Raw genomic sequence first — 14,556 nt, forward strand, 5'->3', positions numbered from 1 at the left:
CTCATTACTTTTTAGCTTTATAGCTGGAAACAATTCACACAAATTGCTGCTGCTCTCACCTCTTACCCTGCCTTTTGTGCCTTCTGCACCTCTGGAGCAGTGTCACATCCTCTGTGACAGCTCCCAGCCTGACTTCATGACACTCTGCAGTCACAGTTGTCATTTTTGCCCTAGCTCTGCCACATGTCCAGAAACACACCTCTCACTGTGCCTTCTCCTCCCTGCTGTACATATTCCCCCAGCTGCATGCTTCTGGAGCTTGCACTGCCACCAGGACCACGACTGGAGTTTTTGCTGAGAGGAGCAGGCACAAGACAGGCACAGCCCAGCAAAGGCTGCTGAGAGCAGCTTGTAGCCAGGCTGCAGTGTACCCAGGACAGCTGCCTTCCTCACCAGCCCTCTGGGGACACTGCTCATATCACCTGCACCCATCTGCTCTTGTCTTGCCAAGCCCTGTGATGAATGGGTGCTGTACTAAGTCTGGCTTGTGGAGCCTCCTTTCTCCACTACCTCTGACTCTCCTGCTCCTTGGCTCCCACCATACCAGCCCAACCTGCTCACACAGGGGGTGCAGTCCCAGGATCACAGTGCCTCTCTGGCCACAATGAAACCATGCATGCGCCAGAAAAGCAGCATTTCTCCCAGACATACTCCATACAGGATCAGCATTGCTCTGGACAGTTCATAAGTGCCAGCCACCTCACAGATGGCCCAAGCAGAGAACTGCACCACTTTGAACAAATTAGTAGAATGAAAAGCAAATGGGGAGAAAATTACAGGTTTTATTTTCTCATTTCAGGAGTATTGACACCCTTAGATAAAGCTGGATGAGCACTAGTGGCTTATCTATAGCCCCAGATCCCAGACACAGAGAATTGACTGGAAGGCACTTTCCTGGGCCATGATGTGACTGCCATGAATCAGAACCACACAAATGCCTGGGATCTTGCACAAAAGCATCCCCTGGAAGCAGTACAGGCAGACCATGCTGAAGGCTGATGCAGTGCAGTGATAAGCCCACCTGGAGCAGTCACCTCTTCACCTCTCCAAGATTTGTACTTATCTCTGCTCCATGCAGCCAACCCCTCCAGCACACACTGCAGCATAACAGGACCCATGATCTGGGGGGTCAAGAGCAGGCTGCAAAACACACCTTGTGTCTGATCATCAGCAAGGCTCTGCCAGTGATTTTACCCAGTACTGTCACTCTGCAATCTCTGCCTTGCACACTGCCTGACTCTGAAGGAAGATCAAAGACAGCAATGTAGTTTTCTCTGCACAGAGGCTGCAGAAGCTTAGCCAAGCCAAAATCCATGCTGCAAGGGTCACTGCCACATTCCTGGCCAATTCTTGGTAGGAGACTAAAGGAGAACACTACTTTCACAATGACAAGATCCAAGTAATGACTAGTTCTGACACTGCTGAGAAAAGCTACTTCCCCAGACAATAAATGATCCAAGAAACAGAAGGCTGAACCACTAAACTGCTCCAAAATCCCCACAAGGGAACAGACTGTACATCAGAAAATCTGTGAGACATTACTAGCCTATGCCAGCACAAAAATCATCATTTTCTTATGATTTTACTTACCAGAGTCAGATCTAACTAGAAACATCGCTTAAACTGTCTCAAAACTTTTCACCATGCCCACATTTTCAGTACTCCCAAGAGCACATCTCACTGATTCCTGGTATGGTATGCAGATCCTATCACATCTTCCTCCAGCTGCCCTTTCTCAATTTGGCAAGACAATCAACCATTCAGTGAGTGTTCTGTTTATCCCTCCAGGAACTGAGCTGCAGATCAGATCAGGGCATTTTATGCTGGTTAAACCTGCATTAACAGGCAGGAGTTCCAAAAGAGAATGTCTGGGTTTGCCAGGAATACTATCACAGGCATCAGAACAGTCACTGACCTACTGTGATTCTTCTGCCCTTCAGAGCCATGGAGCCTCAAACTCAGAATGTTCCTGCTTGGTGCCCTCTCAGTCCAGTAGAAAGGCTTGTTCTCCTACCCCAGCCAGCTTTGGAGAGGTTTTTGTATTGTCTCAATTCTCAGATACAGCACAACAAAGCAGCCAGGTGACCAAACCCAGGGTATTTAAGCAATTAATGGATCTGTACATCTCCTTAGGCTGTCAGCAGAGCATTGCCACAGCATTTTCACACATCCTGTGCCAGAGGCCCATTCTGCCATGCAGAGTTTGGTGACTTGTGGTAGTTGCCCCAAAGTTAATAATTTATATTTTTAAATAAGAGGATCTAGGTAGGGGGAGGAGTTAGTGAAAATATATTCCACTTTGGAATTCAAGTACCAATTTCATAGAGGTGAACAACAAATTACTATTTAGCTGCTAAACATTTAAGTAATTTCAGTGAGGGTATAAGTGCTTAAACTCCTCTGTGTGACTCAGCTAATCTTTTTAAGAGAGACCAAAGTTATTATTTTACCAAAAATAGGAGAATAAGGGGGCAATGACAGGGGAGAACAAGAAGCAAAACAAGGAGAACAGAAGGAAAGGCAATGAGAGAAGAAAGTGTAAAATTTATAATTGACTAGTCTTACCAAAGCCAGAAAAGACAATGTGACACATGGATCTAAAACAAATGTCATTGTTAAATCAAGAACTTAAAAGCTTAGATTTTCTCAGTCTGGCCCATCTGCATGTGGGCAGCAGGAAGGGTTTTCCAGCCCTTGCTGTTCAAGCATGGACACCAGCACTGAGCTGCACACTGAGGAGCTCTCAGGGCATCCCAGCCCTTATCCACAAGGCTTGCAAGAGTTCTCCATTAAAGGCCGGTGGCTGCACTGGAGAAAGGGGGTCCTGGAACAAGGCCATGTCCCAGCTCATCAGTGCACTGAACAGAGGGATGAGGAAAGCCTCCCTATTGGATAAAATCTTAAATTCCAAGTTGCTTTAAACCAGTAATGAAGACTAAAGATAAAATGCAGATAAAATACCATTGTTCATCACAGCCAAGACAGACAGAACTTTGTAGCTTTTACAGAAATTACTGAGGGAAGCAGGAAATTCTTGTCCTGATGTCCAGATTATTTGTTTTTCAAATGGGTTTAAGTTTAGGCCTTGACTGGGACCAGATAGAAGCACTGAGTTCAGGATGATGGTTAGTTTGGGATGACTGCCCCCCACAATCTTTAAAGCAAGCTATACCACACTTCCACAGCTGTGTTTCTTGACAAAAGCTCCACAATATACTTTCACAGATTGGTGGGAAACACACAGGCTCTCCCAGAATGCACTGAGATACCTTTCAGAGACAGAGAAGGTTAAGGAAGTGGGGGAAAAAAATTTAAAAATAAAAGTTTTGTCTTCTTTCCACCAACTGCAGCCTTACACTCCTCATTCATGCCACTCCTGCGTTTTTCCCTCCCATCCTGAGTCTGGCTCTTGACTCCTCACAACCAAGTCAAGTGGAGAATCATCTCACAGTCCTTGTCCTCATGAGTCAGAAAGGGCTGAGCATGTTCTGCCATGAGAGACCTCCAGAAAAATTTATCTTCTATTTTAAGAAGCTAGTGCTGATCTAATTGTCAGTAAGCCATATCTGGGACATTTTTCCTTAGAAAAGCAACATGTTTGTCACAGATTCAAAGGTCACCACCCTCTGTTGATATCTGAGGCTAACATACAAGAGAGCACCTGAAAGACAGTATCATCAGAATAGTTTTAGCATTGCAAACAAAATAAATCTCAATCTTTAATGCAAACTTAGCCTTTTTATTTGTCTGTTATAGGATTTAATCTACTGTCTTTAATTATCTTCAGTTTTATCCTCCTAATCTTACAGAATGATTGACATTGAAGTGTTTAAAGCAGATTTTGTGCAGTGACTTTCATGGGGAACTGGCTAAGAATTTTTACTTTTTATGGTTTCTACCAGAACCAAAGCTGCCCTTTGCAGCGTTGCACACTTGGTAAGAGATCATGTATCCCCTGTAAACCTGCATGCAAAGATACAGGATTTTGGATGTCCTTTCTGACCAGATTCTTGCTCTCCTTAGTTAACAGTATGTCATACACGTTTGCAGAGATTTGTGTACATTCCATGGATATATTCTTGCTAAAGTAGAATTGGTTTAGTGTGTGGTCTGCAGAGACAAACTGTTGAAATTTGGCCTCAATGAAAATTAAAAAGCTTCATGTCAGATAGCAACTATGATAGTAGATGGTCAACCACAATCCTTTTTGACATCAAATGTAAAAATCCTAACAATTTTCTTAAAAGAAATCTGAAGGCATTTCCAGCTTTTAGCAGATACTGTTTACAGTATTTGAATAAAAGGAAGGTCAAACACACTACACTTGACATTACAGAGAACTGGAAATGTTTTTGAGCAAAGTCAAGAAAGGTCACTTAAAATAAAGCAGCTGAAAAAATCCCATTTCTTGACTACATTGGTAATAACTGAGGTTTTAGAAACAGTCACAAAAAAGCACAGGGACTTTCCCAAGGTTTCAGGATTTGTTGCCTATTGTTCATATTTAAAAGCAAACACATTTTGTAACAGAGGGGAGACAACTATAATATGTATCATTAGCTAGCAGTTAATTTGTAGCTGAATATGAGATTATAAATGCAGAAACACAGCATAACCTGCAAAATTCAGCCAGCAGAGAAAGTAACTTGAATTCACCAGAGACCATTGCTTCAGTCTTTCCAAGTTTTATCAAATCTGTTTGCTGAGATCACATCAGCACTCATGTAACAGAGCTGGGCCATCTTCCAACCCACTTGAGCTGTCCTTATCTGAAATACTGACTTTCCTGGTTTACTAACAATTCTATTTATAGTTCATACATGCTTTCCATTCACACAGAGGCACAGAATGAGCAGTTCACCAGGACCTGGCCTGAAAGTGCCCGGAGGAGGCGAGGTAAACACATGAGCACAGGGGAGTGGGAGTTCAGCACAGGTTCACAGTGTCAGCTAGCAGGGAGCTGCTGACAGGGCAGAAAGCTGCCCCACACAGCACTGACAGGTCTGTGCCACTGGCCTCCACCAGCCACGTGCTTCTGGGCTTTTCCAAGGACTGCACAGAATTAAGCAATAGGAGAACTCTGTTAATATATATCTGCTAACCAGCACTCCCTGTTTTAGGGCAGAACCACAAATCCACATGGATCTTAATGGATGTCACTGAACTGCTCTTTCTGATGATGATGACTGAAAACTCACCAGAGAATCATCTTCTAGACTTTCATGATCCTTAATGCTCATATGTCTCCCTGACACATTACATTTCTTTAGCAACTAACCAAATCTTCCTTTACTGCAGCTGAGACTCACTATTTCAATCCTACCTATAGTAGGTATATAAAAAAAAGAGCTACTGCTTCTACCTTTGAGCAGCTCTTAATGCATCTGAAGACCAGTATGTTTCCCTTTATTCTTCCTTTTTCACTAAGGAATTCAAGTGCCAATTTTTTTTATCTTTCCATCTTTCATCATGTATTCCAGAAGGCTCCTTATTGCTGCTGCTGTTCTCTGAACAGTCTCCAGCCTGTCTGCATCCTTCTAAAGCCATATTGCCACCACAAGCCATGGAGCTGCATCCAACCTTTTGCTAATGGCAAGTGGAAAACCTTGATGTTCCCTGCAACCTAAGCTTTGATTATATGACCCAGGATTTGTCATTTGCACAATAGCAGCACTGTTGATGCCTTTTCAAGTTTTCATCCATTCAACCTTTTTTTCTGCCACTTAAACTCTAGTTCCCCACAAAAATCTGTGACAGACTGCTTGATTTGTTTCAAAAACACATCCTATTTTTATCAGACCATTTCTTCAATTGGTCAAGATAATTTTAAATTCTTCAGTCCTTCAATTTACTGAAAATATTATCAGACACAAGACATGGTCGTGAAGAACCTGATTCTTCTGCATTATTCATCCTGTACTAGATTTATCTACATCACATTTCCCTGATTTGCTTATCTGAACCGGATCAAAAGCCTTAGTAAAATCACAAACATCTGGAACCTACTCCTTCCTCCATTCTCATGAGGTCAGTTAAAGGAAGCCTAAGAAGGGAAATAGACTGATCTGTTTAGAAATCCTTTCCTAGTTAGGATGATGTGAATTTAAACTAAGCTGATGAGTCTTAGTCTTCAGTTCTTCTTTCCTACTTCTCACTGATACAAAGAAAGTACAGAAAGATCATCTGAGCAATAGACACAAGTGTACATTCAGCTCAGCAGAATTTTGCAGATGAAATTGCTGAAGTCAGCAGTATGCAAGGAGATAACAGGAAAAAAATTATTATGTAATTAAAAGTACTACATTTATTATACATTTAAATTAAAAGATATGATCATTTCACTGCAGTAACACAGGTTCTTCCAGAAGGTCAGACACTTCTGTAGCTTCCTACTGTTATGGAAAAGGAATCTTTTCATACCTTAGATCTCATTAAATCACTGAAGCTAGTCAGCTAAAATACCAGTTAGCATATTGACAGAATCAGTAAAGTTAGAAAATACCTACTCCAACCCCCTGCTCAGGGCACAGCTGGCTTTGAATTCAGATAAAGTTGCTCAAGGCCTTGTCAGGTCAAGTTCTGAAAATCTGTGGTTCATATTAATTTTCCAGCAGTTATTCACTATGAAAGCCTTTCTTGGGGAGTGCTGCTGCAATGTCCCACGTTGGCTGGCTTTAGCACACATAATGCCTGTGCTCCATCTTTGGTTCTCTCACATCAGACGTGGCCAAAGGCAATGCTGTAAGCCACCACTCTGTACCACACACTTTTTGTTCTCATGAAATAGGCATTCCTAAAGAAATGCTGTCAGCATGTATTACATTAACTCAAATATCAAAGTAGCAACCAGTTAACATGAGGAACTTATTTTTCCTTCCATAATATCTTTGTGCTTACAGAATCACCTGTTGAAACCTTCCAAAACGTATCAGAACTCCAGCTTCCACCCACATTTATGGTATTACTTAACATTGAAAGAAACCTTTTGGGGACTAATAGAGAACAAGGAAGTGGGATTTGGCATCAGCAAGCTATTTGAGAGGATTCACAGGTTTTCATAATGAGAAAGGAGAATTTGTCTGTGAAATTACCACTCTGCATGGAGCTATGCAAATCGCCCTTGTGGCAGGGTAAGCTGTGGAATGCCTCAGTGGTGGAATGGAAAGTATGAATGCCTCTGAATGCTGACACACAGAGCACGTAGGAGTGCAAAACTCTTCTGTTTCACTGAGTGAGAGTCCACAGGCCTGCACCAGTTTCAACCACCTGACATTATCTAGTAGAAACAAGTCAACTGCAGGTAGATCTTCCAGTCATGGCATGGCTGGAGGGAAGTACGTCTACATGAGCAGATGATGATTCTCATTACCAAAATGTCCCTTCATCTATTCAGCTCCAAGAAATGGGGATCCCTTACAAATAGAGAGGAATGTTCTCACATTCTTTCCTCTGTGTTAGGGCACGCAGGTTGGCATCAGGCTTAGAGCTTTTGGATTTAATTTATTTAAACTATTTCTTCCGGAAAACTTATAGCTTTTACGTACATGTTTAGTGAAAAAAAAAAATTATGAATTGGCACATCTAATCACGACACTATTTTCAGCCAACTTCTTTTGTGCACTACAGATTTATACGAAAAAAACCACAAAAACCTTCAAATACAATTAAACTACACAAGAAAAAAAGTTGCAAAAGAAATGTAAACTTTTCAAAATGACAATTTTAATGTTGACTCTTCTGAGCAACAATCCTATTCTTAATATATTTCTTACCTGTTTGATTCTATTACCACTTTCCATGTTAGAAAACAAAGACCCTGAAAATAAAACATGGTCTATCACAAAGTAAATAACCTGGTGGAATTATTTTCTGGGAGAAGAAGAAGAGCCACAGCCTGCTTCAGTTTGTCTAATTCCCACTGGGAGAAATGCTAATTTTACTTCTTATATCAAAAAAACAGTTTGTTCTCACCACTGAACCTTCCTGCCATTACTGAAACCAAAATCTGTGAGATGCAATGATGCATCCTGCTAAGCTTACCATGGCTCAACTTTCATGAGTAAAATGAGTAAAAACTGGTTGATCTTCCATCCATCCATCCATCCCTGCTTCTTGCTCTCGCTGTTCCCAGGAGCCCAGTTAGCTGGAGGCACACTGGAACCCTTAAGGGAGCTCTCCTACCTCTTATCCAGTGCTTCCTGGCTGACAGAGCCACTTCTTTCCCCATCCACAGCACTGCCCTTGACAGTGTTGCAATCATCCTCCTCCTCAGTCTGAATTTGCAGACAGACAGTCTCTACAGAGGCTTCAGCCTAATGGTTCACTCACACCATGGAGCATGAGGAAGAATTTGGGAGGACTGCTTTCAATTTAGAAGTGACTGCCATTTATTAAAGCTCTGTGGGAAACTGGTACTGTCCTGGCTCCATGTTCACTGCCACCATGTACCCAAGTAAGATTTCTCTCCTGAAAAAGCAACACTGTCTTCTTCTGTCATACCAAAGCATTATTTCAAGATGGCAGGTGGATGCTCCACCCCCAAAATTATCTCATAATTAACTCCATTTCTTTTGGCCAGCCACTGGTTCAGAGCTGCAGACAGTCACACACAAGAACTATCAAAACCAAGATCAAGGGAGAGCTACATTCTTATTATATGACTTGAGGCAAGCTGTAGGGCAACTCAATTTTCCCCAAAAGATATCCTATTATTATGTCAGGCGGTCTTGTTTGGCCCCCGTTTATCTTATCTACTATACAAAATGATGCTATATGACTGATGCAATAGAAGAGAGTTCTGGATCATTCCTATAAACTTCTTAGAAATGCATCAGCTTTCCTTGCCACACAAATCCAAGTTTTGCAACATGTAGAAAGGGCTTAGTGTGAGCTACCTGTACCTAGAGAGGTAATATGGAAACCAAGACCAAGTCTCAAGATCACCCAAAGCATTTGCCTGCTCTGGACCTGGCCAGCTCAGGTAGAATACAGACATGGGCAGAAAGTCTTTGACCTTTTGAACCTTCACACTGGAAGGAAGACACCCATAGGGACCACCTAAGGAACAAAGAAATCCTGTTTCTCTGGGAAACTGCTCTGAAGAAAAGGGTAGAAGAGGAAGTAAGCAGACTAAGGGTGAAAAAACCCAGTATGGATTATTTTCTTGGATAACACCTGTAAGGATTGTATGCATTTTTAGCTGCAAACATTGAGAGAAGAGGAATAGGGGAAGACCTAAAGGCTTAATGTTAGACAAAATCTGATACCTGAGAAGTGGTGTGAGCTCCTGAAAGCAGGTGCCAAATGCAGTGAGAGTGAAAATCCCAACTAAGGAAATGCTAGATTGCTAATGCCTAACATGAGGAAACATCTCACTGATAACCTTAAGAGAATAAATATTTATCTGGAGTACAAAAGATAACTCATCTGTGTACTCCACTTACTCAGCTCTCAATAAGAAAGGAAACCATCAGTGTTTTAACAAAGGCATGGAAACTGAAAGGGACAACTTAATTACTCACTGCAAATGCTGAAATCCCAAAGAGAAGGGCATGTCCCTAGAGGAAACATCTGGACTTTTTACCACGGCTTTTTACCTTGTTTGTTTCTGGGAAACAATCTTTTAAGCCTACCTTCTTCCCATAAGTACACAAAACCCTTAGTGGAAGTCTAACTTTCACTAGAAGTAACAGATTAGTTATATTTAGTGAAGAAAATAAATATGTATGTATTACATTAAGTGAGTGATGTGAAGAATCTGTCAGAGATAAACATACTGTAGAGGAATTTTTCATCAGAATTAGTTAATCTTACAATCAAAGGGATTTTATACAGTGTTTTGTACAGTGAAAATTGAAACCAAATTAATCTCATTTTCTAGATCTCAGTACTTCCCAAATCGCATTTTGTCAGCTCAGGATTGGTAACATTTGATAAGTGATGGAAGAAACAGCTGGGAGCAGGCTGAATCGTTCAAATCAACAAATGAAGCAAATACATACTAATTTCTCTGACGTAGAATTTTCTTCCTAAATTAAATTGAATTTAGCCTTAATTTACAGCTGTCCAAGTGTTTATTCAAGGCTGATCACTCTTCAAGTACTTTCTGGGATTAGATCCCACTTGTTTTGCTGTTTCTCAGAAGGAACCCTAACATTTTCATCATCCTTGCTGACACAGAGCACCATCAGATGTCCAATGCTATCAGTGGAATTGATTGGCACAGCAGGACAGCACACAGCTCCACTTTTCTGCTCATATCAAGGAGTATCACTATAAGGAAAAACCCTTATTCTAACCCTCAGCTTGCTCAATAAAAGGCACCATGGATTTTTAGCACACTGTAATGAACAACTGACAATTTTCAGATGCCCCTGCAAGATGATACCAATGCAGAGAGTAAGTATTTTCTTAAAATACTTCCCTGGGTCTACTTTCTTACTTTTGACTCCACCCTGTAGCTTGAGGGGGAGTAAAACCACTTGAAAAAGTACTTCAAGCTTGAAAGAGGTCATCTCTACAGTGTGCAGCAGAGAGATGCACCTTCAAATGAGTAGGAGGAGGTTCGGAAATGAAGCCACTGTTCTAACAAGTTGGAAAATATGTGTTATCCAATGGTATAATAAAAGAACAAAATTTCTGAAAAAGCTGCTTTGAAATATACAGTTGGAGCTCATACATGGTCTTGGCTACAAGTTCCTCAAGTACTGTCTGTGCTTTGGGGAAAGCATCATAGAAATAGGAAGTTCCATGGTATTTAATAAGTTTAAATGTTTAGTCACAGCATAGGTAATTGTTGCATGCAGTACTTAATCAAAAGTATTACGTTCATTTACTATCCATATACTTTATAATTTAAATAAAGATGTCCAATTTGTCAGTAAATATTGTCTTTATAGGAAAATGCAGCAAAATTTAGCTTTTCCTGTGTTTACATAACAGTGTGCATTGAGATGAATTGCTGTTACTGCTTGCCTGAAACCATTAAAATAACATATCTTGTCTAACTTAAAAATCACATATTAGTCTTGAATACACACACATTGCTCTTCAATGACACTAGCACCAGGGAGCCAACATAAAGAAAATGAGCCCTGCAGGGACCACGAGAACATGAAAACAAGATTCTGCACAAGTTTCTTAATCGGACAACAGGACGGACTGGCACAACACCTTTCTGAGGAAAACTGGCAATCTGCATCCATGTCTTGACAAGAGGAAAACAAAAAGGACAATGTTACTAAATTTATATATATATAAATACTAATGTTACCTGAGACCACAAGCCTAAATCCAAAACTATAGGTCTTGCATTTAGGCAAGTAGAGGCAGTAGACCTCTGACAAAGCATGCTTTTGTGATTATATCTAGAATATCACCAGGAGGTCAAATAATGACATCAGCTGTGTCATCTGCTACTGAGAGGCCCTTAAATGGGATTCTTTTGATGTTGCTAAGTAGAAAAAAAAAGGAATGTGATAAACATTTAAGAATAAACCTCTGCTGTCAGTACTTACACTTTTAGTTTTCCTCAAGACTTACTTTTGCCTGTTCTGATGGCCACTGATGCAGAGTCCTTGTGTCCAGGAGGTAACTTAGTTTAAGGGTAGGGGACATTCTATAAGAAGCAATATACATTAATAATATTTTAACTGATATAAAGCATATGAATATGTCTTCATGAAGAAATTGCTTTAAAAATAGAGATAGCAATTGTAGTGACAAATTCACCACAAGAAAAATTGCAAAACTAAGCAATAGTTTACTGTCCAGGGGGATCTGCTAATAAACTGTTCTCTGCAAAGTTGATTTTTTTTAAAATAAATTCCTACTTCAGAAATAAGAAGGGAAAAAAGCTTGCTGCTCTCTCTACAACGTGCCTTTTCTTGCAAAGAATATATTAACAAAATGTTGTTTACTCTGTATTTCTTAAAGATACAATTTGAATAACCTTCTAAATTGCTCCCAAAATAGAAAACTTCTAGTGGCAGAGGGGTGTTGTATCTGTCATACTTCTCTTAGAGCAAAGAATAAAAACATGGAAAATACAGGAACCTATCTGTATGACAAGGTGCCAAATGCAGTCATAGTAAATCAGTAGCAGTGTCCTGCTTTTTATCCCCTGACATTCTCAAAATCAAGCTCATCAGGGTTACTCTAACATGTTCACAAGAACAGTAAGGTTTACCATGACATTTAACTCGTGCTTTTTTTCTCTTTGTTAGGAGAAGTGACTTTCATCTCCCAACTCACTGCACTCACTTCCACTGCACATTTCTCAGAAGTCAAAGGCCAGCAGGAGGTCCCAAAGGCTCCTTGTCCATTGCTGCCAAGTCCAAATGAGGAGAGCCAGCTGAAAGGCAGCAGGCACCACACTCACCAAGAGGACAAAGCAAAACTGGCACCCAACTGCAGAAGTGCTCCTCCAGATTTTCAGAACTAAGTGATACTGGAGAACTTAATTCAGGCCTGGCTTGAACTAAAGTGCTTCCTCCTGTGTGCAAACGGAGAAGAGCACATGAACAGTCAGACTGCTGTCCAGTTGCTAATTGACCGCTGACTAATTGATGCTAATTGCTGTAGTTTCCATCGCCAATGTTGGAATGAGTTTAAAACGGCCCAAACCAGTGTCTGTCCTCTCTCATGCTCCTGACAGCTGGGTCCCAGAATGGAAAGGCCAAAGGAGGGGCCAAGAGACGGACCAGGAAGATTAACTGCTTGAATAATCCACAAAGTGGCCAAGAAGCTCTGGCCTGACAGTTCTCCCCAATGCTTAAAAAAAACCCAAACCCAACCAACAACAAGACTCACCACTTAACATGCAAAATTATTTTCTCTGAAACAGTTGTTGTGTTGAGGTGAAGCTGGAAAATAAGCTCCCATTAAAGTAAATGTAAATTTTGACACCTGAGTCCTGCTGGAAAAGAACATTACCCAAAAATTTTTTTGGAAGTGCTTTCTCAACGTTATTTTAAGAGTTGTTTGTGTGGCCCATCTCCTGATGAACTAAATTTCAGAAGTCTCAAGAAATTAATGAAATTGTTTGTTCAGATTAGCCATGGTTCCTCTGCAAGAGCAGGCAGCCTAATTCACAGCCTTCACTGTCAGAAGCACCTTGGAGGCTGAGTCCTTGTGTATGTTCTGAAGAAAGCCCCAAGTTCTGCTTGCAGCCAACTGAAACAAGATATACACATTCCTCACTTTTCATGGATTCCTTGGAAGTAGAGCTCTCCACAAAAATCTGTTTAGCTCTATAAATACTCTCTTCTGTAGGGGAAGTGTTCACCTATTACTTGTTGCACATGTTTTGACACAGTAAATTAAATATTTTCTGACTCTTTCTGGAAAGCAAGTCAGACAGATCCAGTTAGATGGGCACCTCTCTATCAAGGTCATGCCCAGGCATAAGTTGTACAGACCTCTGCTAAAGGAACAGGTCAGGCAGCACACTGCAAAGTTCTCATCCTTTTCTTCCAAAAGGCAAGTTTTCAGTCTCTCGTAGATTAAAAGAAACTTGTTTCTCATCAATTTGTTATTAACCTTCTAAACATCAGATTAAACACTTAGATGTATGTAGAGATTCAGATATTTAACAAGAATGAGAGGATGCACTTAAAATATCAAGAAGCCCAGCTGAGTGTACTCATCATTTGGGTGAAGATGACTCTGACAATATATTCTCAAAATACAACATATTTAATTTTTGGTGTCTTTTTTTCCAGCTCTACTACCTGCACTTGAGTGAGCAAACTTTTGTGATGACTCTGTCTCTGCTCAAAAGAGAGGCCTGTGTATTCAAAGACACTATGTTAAATAAGGGATTAAAACTGTATGTACAGAAAGATATTTATAATCTGCATTTCTTTAAATTAGAGTTAGCTTCAATATGACCAGTACTGTGCAAGGTCAGCTTTATCAGAAACTTGTCAGCAGTCCATATCTCAAGTCTGAAACAAAGTTGGAGTTAACTATCTTATTTCTTCCAAAGCTAAAAACCTCTGCTTGCTTCTTTTTGTCCTTAGACAAACAAAAGGTCATAATGTTTATGTTTCTGAAACTCACAGAAATAAGATGATACATATTCATGTCACCATGTGCTTTTCTCTATAAGGCAATGGATCCAGGACTTGAATCCAACATTGAACCCTTTTGATCCCTGACCACTTGAGATGCATGTTCTCATTAGGTCTACTGAGACCACTGGGCCAACCTGACCTCCTGTATGTCACAATCCATACATTTCATTCAGGTTGGTGCTGACCAAGAGTGTCAGCCATCCAAGATAACCACTAAAATAGGTGCAGAGAACAGGAGAGCTCAGCTGTGGTTACTGCTGAAATGGTGCAGCTGCAGGGGGGAGACAGGCCTGGGGGTGATCAAAGCAGCAAGGGGCTCCCGAGACACAGCAGAGAGAGCATGAAAGGAGACAAAAGGAAAACAGAAAAAATAAAAGACAATACTGTCTTCATCCAAAAATGACTCTTATCTCATCCTCAGAACCCCCTTATTTCCTTTTATTTCATCCCAAACTTTGCTTTGCTGCTCCCAGCCTTCCTT

The 14,556-nt window shown here is 40.8% G+C and overlaps 1 protein-coding gene across 25 annotated transcripts in view; it reads right to left on the bottom strand.

Moving 5' to 3' along the window:
- LOC135306578 (uncharacterized) overlaps positions 1-14,556 on the bottom strand; it is a 67,642-nt gene that overhangs the window by 30,746 nt on the left and 22,340 nt on the right. Inside the window, exons 2-3 of one of the 25 annotated variants that reach the window (XR_010367365.1) lie at positions 12,262-12,352; positions 11,542-11,617 (exon numbers count right to left, since the gene is read on the bottom strand). The exons of the other annotated variants lie outside the window; for them this stretch is intronic. The gene's annotated coding sequence lies outside the window, so the exon portion shown is untranslated. The remainder of the gene's footprint in view (positions 1-11,541; positions 11,618-12,261; positions 12,353-14,556) is intronic. 25 annotated transcript variants of the gene reach the window in all.

This window comes from Passer domesticus, chromosome 8, assembly GCF_036417665.1.
Source record: "Passer domesticus isolate bPasDom1 chromosome 8, bPasDom1.hap1, whole genome shotgun sequence".
Classification (NCBI taxonomy): domain Eukaryota; kingdom Metazoa; phylum Chordata; class Aves; order Passeriformes; family Passeridae; genus Passer; species Passer domesticus.